This window comes from Triturus cristatus, chromosome 7, assembly GCF_964204655.1.
Source record: "Triturus cristatus chromosome 7, aTriCri1.1, whole genome shotgun sequence".
Taxonomy (NCBI): domain Eukaryota; kingdom Metazoa; phylum Chordata; class Amphibia; order Caudata; family Salamandridae; genus Triturus; species Triturus cristatus.
This window is the reverse complement of record NC_140590.1, coordinates 459,752,524-459,764,873: the sequence shown is the minus strand read 5'-3', so window position 1 is coordinate 459,764,873 and position 12,350 is coordinate 459,752,524.

The following is a 12,350-nucleotide window of genomic DNA, read 5'->3' as shown; positions in this document are numbered from 1 at the left end:
GTAATTTCCTCAGCTCATGGCATTTTCTGTATGACTTCTTTTACACCTTCACCAGTGAGATTTTTAAGGTTCTTAATAATCTTCTTGTTATCTGCTCCTTCAATTGCATTGATGAAATCAGCAAATGTCTCTTTATCGCTAATATTCAACTTTTTGGCGGCATTGAATGGCGGCGTGGGTTCAAGAAGGCGGCAGCATTGTAACCATTGGTGAAACTTACTGACATGGAAAGTATAGCTCTCTCTGACTCTGCTTGGTGATGTTGTTTATTCAAATCATCTCAGAGGCCTTGCAACGTGCTGGCTTCTGGATCATCTCTGATAATGGTCTCCATTGGAGAAGGAAACTGTCATGATACTGACCGCTGCTCTTGGCTTTCCGCAATTTGGAAAATGTTGGAGTTGTTCTGAGAACTACTCAGCAACATTGATGGGGTGTCGCTTCGGTTATGGATGGCTCTGCAAGCACAACCCAGAGTGCTTTCATTAGGGTCACTCCCTCCAGCGCTTTTGCTTTATGGCTTTCTCTACTCAATACTGGTAAGCAGGTGACCGTTTCTTGTATCACCTTGCCTTTAAGCATCTCTTTGTGCGGTTTGACACCTGATTGAACTCTGCTTCTGTTTGCAGTGTTATCACTCAATATGATGTATGGCTTTAAGTTGCGCAGTAGTGCAGTGCCTCTCTTTGCGGCCCACCCAGCTGGTTCTCGGTCACTGATGTGTCGACTTGTCAGTGAAGCTTTCATTAACATCAAATGCTTTATGTGCAACTGGGGCTGCGCTTTGACGCCACATAGCCAAACAATGATTCCACCAATCGACAGAGGCACAGGTAGCAGGTACTAGCAGTCTGCTGGACCACACCAAACTCTCTGGGAGAGCACTGTTGCTCTTTGGGTAACTTATCCCCTATCTTGTAACCAGTTGTACCATCCTTCCCATCCGGGGAATCGACCAATGACTACACCACACACGGAGCTTAGTATAATACGTCTTTATTCTTCTGTGTGTAACTGCAAACTCTTCAAAACAAGGAGAGGGGCTCTACAAATCCAGAGGGACAGAGCTCCTATGTAACTTGAGAGTTAAAACCAGAATTTTCCCTCTGGAACTAATTTTGCACACTTGGTCATTTACTCCTCACTCATGCCACCCACCATCTGATGCATCAATGTTCCCCCAAGATTAAACTAAGAGACTCTAACAGGAGTATATAAGCACTATTTCAACTTTACAACAATAATTCAGTTTGTAATCCTGTGTATACACACTTGTTTGAGGCTTTCTAAAAATGTTTTGACTATGTTGTCATACATCTCTTACATCAAATTATTGTTGTAAAGTTGAAATAATCACTGATGTATACTTTTCAAATAGCACTGTAGGATGTGTATATAGAGCTCAAATAATGACTAAGATAGGGTGTAAATTCCTCATAGACACTATGGTGCCGATTCCGATCTGTTAAAACCCGGGTACGAACCGTCGGACGGAGCGTTTTCTCCATCCGACTCGTACCCGGGAAAAATACCTTACAAACATGCAAGTACGATTCGTACGCAAACACCATTTGCGTACGAATCGTAAAAACCACCGACCGACCAAAAAAACCCCACAATTCTGATCTGGGACACCGCGGACGTGACGTCCGGACGGAGTCAGGCAGCGTTTCACAAACCTGCAAGTACGATTCGTGCCCACGTTACTCCGCACGGACAATATTTTACGGCAGCCAAAAACTTCCGGGAAATCAGGACGACGCGCAGAAGGAGCACCTGTACGCGACGGACAGCCATGGACCCCAACCTACGTGTCATCCCGGCCCTCATAGCAGTCCACCTGGTTTACAGGAACCGACGCAGATGCCGCAGAAGGTCAGAACAACACCCAGGGGCAAAGGGGGGGGCAGGGGTAGGAAACATAACCCCCACCCAAGTCCAAAATCACACATGCCCTGTACATACCTGACCCCCAGGGACTGGTCACTTCGGGGGTGGGGGCGTCTCCACCAAGGCCTGCGTCCGCCACAACGGAAGTCGACATGGACGCGAACCGGCATCACAACAATTGTGGTACGCACCGTACCCATGCCTTAAGAGCGTGGGTATGGGTCATACCACGCCCACCCCTACGTCACCCCAACAATGGCGGTACGGCCCGTACCCACGTCCCAAAGGCATGGGTACGGGCTGTACCGCCATTGTTGGGGTGACGTAGGGGTGGGTGTGGTACGACCCGTACCCACGCTCTTAAGGCGTGGGTACGGGCCGTACCGCCATTGTTGGGGTGAACGTAGGGGTGGGCGTGGTACGACCCGTACCCACGTTCCTAAGGCGTGGGTACGGGCCGTACCGCCATTGTTGGGGTGACGTAAGGGTACGAACCGTACCCACGCCTGAAGAGCGTGGGTACGGCCCGTACCACGCGTACCCCTACATCACCGCCACAATGGTGGCACGGCCCGTACCCAGGCCCCCAGAGCATGGGTACGGCCCATACCACCATTGCAGTGGTGATGTAGGGGTACGTGTGGTACGGGCCGTACCCACGTCCTAAAGGCATGGGTATGCTACGTACCCCTACGTCACCCCAACAATGGTGGTGCGACCCGTACCCATGCTCTTCAGGCCTGGGTACGGGCCGTACCACCATTGTTGGGGTGACGTAGGGGTAGGCATGGTGCGACCCGTACCCACGCTCTTCAGGCCTGGGTACGGGCCGTACCACCATTGTTGGGGTGCCGTAGGGGTACGGCCCGTACCCAGGCCTGAAGAGCGTGGGTACGGGTCGCACCACGCATACCCCTACGTCACACCAACAATGGTGGTACGGCCCGTACCCAGGCCTGAAGAGCGTGGGTACGGGTCGTACCACCATTGTTGGGGTGACGTAGGGGTACTCGTGGTGCGACCCGTACCCACACTCTTCAGGCCTGGGTACGGGCCGTACCACCATTGTTGGTGTGATGTAGGGGTACGCGTGGTGCGACCTGTACCCACGCTCTTCAGGTCTGGGTACGGGCCGTACCCCCAATGTTGGGGTGACGTAGGGGTAGGCGTGGTACGACCCATACCCATGCTCTTCAGGCGTGGGTACGGTGCATACCACAATTGTTGTGGTGACGGGACGCGTCCACGTCCACTTCCGTTGTGGCGGGACGCAGGCCTTGGTGGACACGCCCCCCCCGAGTGACCAGTCCCTGGAGGTACGGTATGTACAGGGCATGTATACATTTTTCCTTGGGTGGGGGTTATGTTTCCTGCCCCTGCCCCCCACCTTTACCCCTGGGTGTTGTTCTGACCTTCTGCGGCGTCTGCGTCGGTTCCTGTGCACCAGGTCGTAGGCTATGAGGGCCGGGATGACACGTAGGATGGGGTCCATGGCTGTCCGTCGCGTACAGGTGCTCCTTCCTCGCGTCCTCCTCCATTTCCCGGCAGTTTTTGGCTCCCGTAAAAAATGCTACGTGCGGAGTGACGTAGGCATGAATCGTACTTGCTGGTTCGTAAAACGCCGCCTGACTCCGTCTGGACGTCACGTACGCGGTGTCCCGGATCGGAATTATGGGTATATTTTAGCCGGTCAGTGTTTTGTACGAATCGTATGGAAATGGTATTTCTGTACGAATCGTACTTGCGGGTTTGTAAGGTGGTTTTCCCGGGTACGAGTCGGATGGAGAAAACGCTCCGTACGACGGTTCGTACCCGGGTTTTACAGGATTGGAAGCAGCACCTAAGTGTTGCTTCTGCTAGATAAATACACACACATATGGGTATTAGTAAGGGGGATAACATTTTATTAGTTATTTCCATGTATTAATTACATTTTTGTGTTTCTTTGCTTAAGTTGACCATTTAGTGGCCACAAAATGGCCGACATCCCTATTTGACGAACACTATTCCATTATGAAGGTTAAGTGCGCATGCGTCACCATCAGCTGCAGTGGCCTTTGGACGACCCTAACTCAACTGTGCCACCCAAGGACACATTGGGCTACCAGCCAGCTGCTCTGAAGGAAACAATGAAAAGATACTATTCCGACGAGAAAATAAGAACTATATCTAAAGAAACATTATCCGTATGGGAAAGCTGTTGAACCATTTTAAACGGGCCAATTAGAAACGTTCAAAATATCATTCGTTACTCTTTGGAATGTAATTTTACTATAAAAATGTTAGAATAGAGAGGTTGAAAAGCGAGACCCTTCAGAAGATTTTCGATTTCCTGACGTTATGCTGACGGAGAGGACGGTGACACTGCAGGACAGCTGATAGTATGAACTGATGACCAAGATTTTGACTTAGAGGACGACTTTTAGCCAGAATAGGTAAATATGATGGTCTATTGCTTGATTAAACCAGAGACTCAATTTTCAATTATTTAGATAAAATTTAAGATTTATTACAAGAACTGTGTTGGGTCATTATTATGGAAAATGTGTTTATGTAAATAAGTTATAGATTTCGTTATCACTTCAACCTGCAGCTAGCTGATCCATGGCCTATTCATGGGAGGAGTGCTAAAAGGTGAAGTTTAAGCCGTTATAAATAGGGATATATGAGTACTTCCTTCCATTACAGCGAGTGGATCAATCGCCTCCTTGGAAACAGGTTATTAGAAGGATGAATGTTGGTGTTATGGACCCCACCAGCGAATTTAGTGATTGAGTGTGATCTATGATCTGTGACGAAGGGAGGGATTTTGCATTCCGTGCTGCATCAATAGAACCTTACGATCTTCTGATGCCAAATTGGCAACAGTACCCAGGGTGAAGAAGGCCAACTGGGGTGGCAGAAGCTTCATAGTCAACGCAGCAAGAACCTGGAATGCTCTTCCTTTTTTCCTAAGAAGCATGACCAATCTTCTTGTATTTAGAAAGACATTAAAAACCTGGCTCTTCACTGACTGATCCTGCGTGTTCCCCCTTCTGACTCGGTTCCTCTTTAGACCTTCTTCCAGCGCCAGGACACCTTTGGGTAGCAGTTGCGCTCTATAAATGGCTGTAACATAACATAACATAACATAACATAACATAACATAACATAACATAACATAACATAACATAAGTGGTATACAGAGAAATCATTTGTTTCCGTGTTCTAACGTGTCTTTTTTCTGACTTTATTATTAGTCTATATTTGGGCCTCAGAGGGTGACTGAAATTCCTACCCAAATGATGTTCACGCAGCGCACAAGAACCTGCCGAAACCCTGTGACAGCACCACTTGAAATCCAGCCAAGGCCACATCGAACTGAGACGCCTGGGAAAAGGAACTGTTGACCTGAGTGCAGGATGAAATTTATATTTTGTTGCAAGATTTATATTAAGCATAACGTGTAATGCGGGTGGGAATAAAGCTATGGGAAAGTAAATTAAGGGGCGGTAACATAGAACAATGGCCCAAAGAGAAAATATTTCTTTTAATATGGTGTGACTAACTCACCTCCTCGCCCTGACCAATCAGAATAGGGGAAAACGCGAATATTGAAACTTTTGGGGGTGGTACATGAATAAAGAATAGTATAATTGAGGTAAGTTAGCTAGAGAACTTGTCAGACTTGTCAGATCTGTCATTCTGACTCGTCACTGACCCAATGCGTATGCTGCACCAGATTTTGTATGAGAAGCTGTCTCGGACCCTGCTGCTGCTGCCAGAAACTCTGCTAGAGAAATTGAGATACTGATCGATAATCTAATCATCAAGAAGGGGATTTCGGAAGAGGGACTTTCGAGGAGAGTAGCACCAGAGAGGAGTGTGACGCTGGCGTTTCACATTAGAAGAGGTCACCTTCCCAGATCTGAATCTGCCTGATCTTCTGTCTGCATCCTGTCCTGGGAGATTCTATCTGGCCCAATCTTTAAGGAGTTAGGTTCATCTATGAACATAGGTAAATATAATTCTGTGAAATCTGCCTTTTGTGCCTGCTCTCTCTCTCTTTCCCTCCCTTTCCAGGTACCGTCTTCATTGATCATTTTGATGACTTTGCTATATTTGACTTTACTCTGCCTTTTGCCTTTTGAGTGAAGGTAGTTACTGTAATTGATTCTTGACTCACAAATTATTGATTGAGATAAAGGTTTTAAAAACTTCTTGAGTCTGTGGTTATTCGAAAGTAAAAGGGTTAATGTCATTCTACCTTAAACTAACTCAGCAACCTGATTCATTGAGGAGAGGAAAATTACTGTTAAGATAATCGAGTTGGTAAGATTTGGTAAAGGTGAATATCAAAATTCAGGTAAAACACAAAAATTTATGCAAGCGGGGTTTTACTAGCTTATTGTGTGAATGTGTTTGGGCCCAGGTGAGTATTAGGTATGTGTGTGTGACCAGAGCTGCCATCCTCCCTTACTAATGCTCCATCTAGTTCCCGTATAGCGACGCAAGGACAGACAGCGTCATTCCAGCTAGAAAAATGTAATTTCGAGCCTCCAGTTAAGAAAAGAAGGGGAGGCAGAGCCCCAAAGTAAAAATCATCAAAAGAGACACTCCCAGGGAAAACTAATGGAAAAGGTGATGTGGATTTGGGCCCTCCTGTGTTAACAAGGACCATGGACACTAGCACACAAGCCGTATTGATGACTGATCCTGACCCCGATCTCCTAAAGAGGATAGAAACCATGGTGACTGTGCTTTTAAATCCCATCATGTACAAATAAACCCAAATTGAAGAAAGCTTAACTTCTCTTGAGGCTGTGTGCTTGTTGAACCAAACTCCGCTAAATATTATCCAGCCTAATGAGGTAGATTAGATGTCCGCACAGTCAGACGAGGCGGTCCCCTCGACAACTGCTAAGAGAGGAGGTCATATCCTCCAGCAGGCAGCAGGCAGCAGGGTCGCCCGCTTATTTGATGGGCCCTGCCCAAACATCAACCACTAGTGTGAGAGGTCTTGCTCTTAAGCAGCATCAGATTCTGACCCAAATTAACTCAGGTGTTCCCTCCAATGACAACCCCAAGGAAATCTAAGAGGACGACCCAATTTACCAAGTTCACCGGTCAATACTATTAGAACGAGTCAACTTATTAGCTGCCAGACAGCACTCAGGGGGGTTGGAGAAAATGTGGACGGTCAGAGACGTCACATTAACAGCGTAAAGCAGAAATCAAATAATTATAACTCTCTCCATTTGCCTCTGGCAGCATTGCCCCTGGTGATAGTTTTGACCAAAGTTCCAATTTTGAGGGAGGGACAAATTGAATCAACCACCCAATTAATGGATAAGTCCCTACATTGGCTGAACCATTATACAGTTGGCTTAGATAAAGGTGGGATGAATTAGCCAACCAAATTATTATGGCCAAAAGGGTGGGGTGGTTGGGTTTGTCCTCAAAAAAGATGAAGGGTGATTGTGTCGTAATAAACTTTAATGATCCATACACACTAAGATCCCTCCTAGATTGCTAACGTAGAGCTCCACCCACAGGAACACAGATCACAGCACTCTCCTTAGAGTATTTTTATAGGCCCTGGCCACTGTTAATCCTGGAACCGTTGCCTTGTAGAAGGGAAAATCTAACTAGATCAAATCTCCAGGAAAATCAGGGAATACAGCCAGAGAATAGATTTGCCCCTTTATCTGTCCTAGAGCTGTGCGACTGACATCCATTGATTCGCAAGAGGGATGTCCCCTTTTGCTTACTGATGCCTACACAGCAGATCCTGAAGTCACAACTATACACAATGTAAACAAAAGGGCGGGATCAAACGTATTTAGAATAGTAACATGGAACGCGACAGGCATTCTCAGCAAATTGGGTGACACCCAATGGTTTAAACTATGGCAGGACCAAGATATGTTCTATTTTCAAGAGACTTGGGCAACAGAAGATATCTTTGTAAATGGTTATCGCTCTTATCAGACAAGGGCAATTGCGTCACCCTCAGGAAGAGCCAAGGGGGGCCTAATAACATTGATCCCCAACACATTGGCTCTAAAAGTCAAGTTGTTTGAAGGAAATAGCCCATATTTCCAACTTCTTATATTGGAGTCTGCCAATCAAGACTTCTGGATCTTAATAAACTATTACATAACAACTTTGGTCCAAACATGCATTCACCTCTGGAGGACGTGAATCGTGCCATAGACAAAGCGGTTAACTTCATTAAGCAGAAGATTGTTATAGACATCTTATGGGTGGGAGACTTCAACATTCATTCCTGTAAATATAACCTAGATCGGGTTTGTGGCATGGAGGATATGATGGGCAATGCTATTCAGCACTTCTCACATTCCATCTACGGAAACACCCTAAACAAGACATTGTCGCAAAGGAATATGTTAATAGTTAACGTGTCTGATACTTCAGACGCTTCACTAACTAAATTACGGCGAGAAAATCAGGATTCTATTATAGATTTCATATTGATTACACACCCTTTAAATGATAGGAGCACTATAACCAACATACAATTTACGGGCTTTAGTGATCATGCCATTCTGTTCTGTGAGATCCTTCAAGTTTCTAGGGCCGTGACAATCCCCCAGATAGTGGGCCAGCCGATATTAGCCAGAAGAAGTGGATATCAACTCAAGTGGACAAACTGAGATGGTACCTGAAATAATTAGAAATGCCCTTGATACTATCACAAGTTGCTTGGACTCTGTTATGTCCCCACAATCATTGGTTTTATCCTTTGTAGCACTCCTAGAATCTATAAGAAATGCACTTACTAGGAATAACAATAAGAAAGCAAAAAAGGATAAGGGCTGGTTTGTCTCCCATTGCTCAAATAAAAGGAAAGCTCTTATTATCGCCTTGGGAAATAAACCTAGAAATATACCTGCAATCGCAATTCTCCGCAGGAAATATAAACAGGCCAGGAAAAACAGGGAAAAGGCACTAAAAGAAGAGACAGGGGCCAAACTAGAGCAGTCGTCGGCTCTGGGCAACTCTAAGGAATTCTGGGCAATAATAAATGGACCCCACTTTAAAACAAAGAAGGATGTAGGAGAGGAGGAGTTGGTGGCTCATTTTGCAACCATTTTCTCCCTTAGTGACCTCCCGGTCTCATATATAGATATCCCACGCATCGCAAATGGGGAACACCAATCGTTCTCGATCAGTGCAGTAAGGGCTGGGCTAGAAGGTTGTAGCAGTGGGAAAACCCCAGGGCCTGATGGCGTTCCCATAGATATTTTTAAAGAGAATGAGGACATATGGGTTCCTTTACTAACAAATGTTTTTAATAAAATTGCCATTGTTGGCCCCCCTCCCTCTTGGAACACAAGTATAATTGTTCCGATTTACAAAAAGGGAGATAAAGGTAACCCTTAAAATTATCGCCCAATCTCTTTAATTGACACGACAGCTAAACTTATGGGCCGTCTTCTCTTGTCAAGACTGGAGGCAAGGGTGAAGGGCAAAAATATTTTAATGGAGTCCCAATATGGTTTCCAGGAGGGAAGGGGAACTATAGACCAGTGTTTGAATCTCTCCCTGATCATGGATAAGTACACCAGAGCAAAGGGTGGGAAAATCTATCTTGCATTTATGGATTTATCCGCAGCTTTAGACTGCGTGTTCCACCCTAGACTCTGGTGTATAGTGGAGGAGATGGGAATTGATAAGGTGATACTTGATTTTATTCATCAACTATATTCCAATGCCTCCTCGTCTGTCCTTTATGGGAGAAGCGGAGAGTGCACTCGGTCATTCAAGATCCTTAGAGGGGTAAGACAGGGCTGCGTCCTCGCACCGCTTCTTTTCTCCATCTACACAAACGGTATAGGTAAACATCTTGAGGGCACAGCCCTGGACGTCCCCGTATCCACAAATCACCAACAATTACCAATTTTAGCATATGCAGACAATGCCGTCTTAATGGCCCGAATCGGATTGGGGCTTCAGCACCTGATATTGGCCTACTCGGCTTTTATGTGTTCGTTGGATCTACAGGTCTATCAGTCTAAAGCATTCATAATTGTTGCTGGGGCAGGGAAACGTGATAAAATACCAAACTTCTTCATGGAATCCGGGAAAATTGAAGTAGTTGAGTCGTTTTCCTTCCTAGGTATACTTTTTGATAAAAATCAATCATGGACTAGACTGGTGGAGGGAAGGGCAATGGGGATGGAGAGGAGCTAAATGGCGCTAAAACAATTTTCAAAAAGGCTGGGAGCAAAACCCCTAATTCCCATGAAAAAGATTTACCAGGCGAAAACTAAGGCCGCAGCCTTATATGGGGAAGGTGTATCGGGATTGGCACCCAGTGACTACCTTAAGTCTATAGAATTTTTTTTTTTTTATCTTTTACCTCGCTCCCTCAGTCTTACTCCAACTATGTTTTACACATAGAATTAGCCCTACCCTATATTATGGATACCATTAAACTGGCCCCTCTCCTGCTTTGGCTTTCCATCTGGCGAAGGGACACTGTCCAACTCACTATCCCGATTTGTAAAGCCCATCATTTTAGATCTTGTCTGCATTTTTTTAAATCGCTTCCAAATCCTTTTGTATGCTTTTCACTTGCATCATTCTTATGGGCATGTACGAAAAAAGGAGACAAAGGACCTATAATCTGCAAATGGGACTGTCTTTTCAAATTTACTTTTTTATTAATTGTTTTCACCTGGTGTCAATGAGATAATGTACATGTGGATCAAATAGTGATTGGGATTATTCTTCTAATCTTTTAATTGTTGAGATTCATGTTTTTACTGCACCATGTTTTTAACTAATGAATTTTGATATACTTTTATGATCTTATGTGTGTAAGGTCGAATAAAGATTTGGATTTGGAAATGATTGTTTATGTGGAGGAAGGGACACCTTCCTGCACATAAACAATCATTGTCATTTTGCTGTTTCCATGTGTGCCTCACAACACGGCAAACATGGAAAATGCAAAAACTAGGAGAAATGTGCCAGGGTAAGACCAGGTTTTCCCTGGTCTTAATTTTGGTGCTGCCCCATATTTACGTCACCCTTGTAAATACGGGCCAGCATCAAAATCAATGGGTGTTGTCGTGAAGCGCCCACAGCAACAACCATTGGCCTTCCCTTTCAGGCTAAAAAAGAGGTGGAAAATATCAAATGATGAGCTGTGTTCATACACAATGTGAGCTTTGCTAGCAGTGCTTAATTTGAGCAGGTGGTTTCCAGTGGGGGCCACTGGCACTTATTTTTGGGACTGGCACTTAGTTTTCTTTATCAAAATTTACCGAGTGCAAGAGAGGGAAACCACACAAAACGGAAAGACAGAGGAAGAGAAAGACAGAAAAATTGTATCAAACGGAGAAAGCAGGAACCTGTAAGAGTGAGACAAAGGGGCATGGAGTGTATAGTAGTGGATTGAAGAAACATGAGGTGCATTTAGTACTGTGCAGCTTTAGTGTTCATAATGTCAACATTGGATTGCACCAACCACTGCAGAAAGTTTCCAACTTCCAACTTTTAGAGTGAGGCAGGAGCAGTACACTATGTCACCATCCAAGGGTTACAAGACCTCAGAAAAAGGACTTGCAGGTCAGGACTCACTCTAGTGAAGCCACCAGCATGGCCCAGGGTAGATCCAGTTGTAACTGGTGAGTTGGGCAGGGATATGCCCAAATTGCAGTTTTTGTGTCTCAGTAGCTTTACAGGAGGACAGTCACCTGACCCTCCAATTTTTAGTCCTGGGTAGAAGTGGGAGCAAGTCCAGCCACTAAGGTTCTCCCACAGATCCCAACAGCAGATGCAGTCCTTCTTCTGTCTTCCATATGACAGCAGTGCTTTGGAGAGGGTGCCCAGGGGTGCTACTTTCATTCCTGGCAGTAGCCTATGGGTGGGGGTGACTCCTGGTCCCTTCCTAATCAATACAAAATCAATAAGAAAAAGGTTCTTTAGGGAAGCCCTACCAACGTTTGCAGCAGTTCCTAGGTGTCCTACTGCAAATAATCCCACAGTGCCCATCTCTGCCTAAAACCAAGATTGCAACTTTCCTCCCCGCGTAGAGTTCCTATGTCTCCCCTAGAGGTGTGGCCAGGAAAAGGAGAAACCCCTCCTCCGTGGTCACTCAAAACCGGCTCTCGGGCAGCTCCTCTCCAACTGGGACTGGGGCCTGGTTGGCTAGGAGACCAAAAGAGAGGCAGGCCCAGGTGTTAGCAGCTAGTGACAGCTTAGGTATCATTTAAAGTTATGCAAGGAACTGTGGAAACCCCCAAGCCATCCTGTCAAGGGATGGTCAAACTCTGCCGACACTCAAAGCCTTTGTCTCCAGGGTACAGGTTATGATAAATCCACTGACAGCGATGGACTATCACAATGTCTGAAGTGGATAAAAAGCAGGATGGATACTCTGTCCAAATTCAAGAACTGTGGCAGAGTGTCTGATTATGAAGACTTACAAGTAACAGTACAAAAATTCT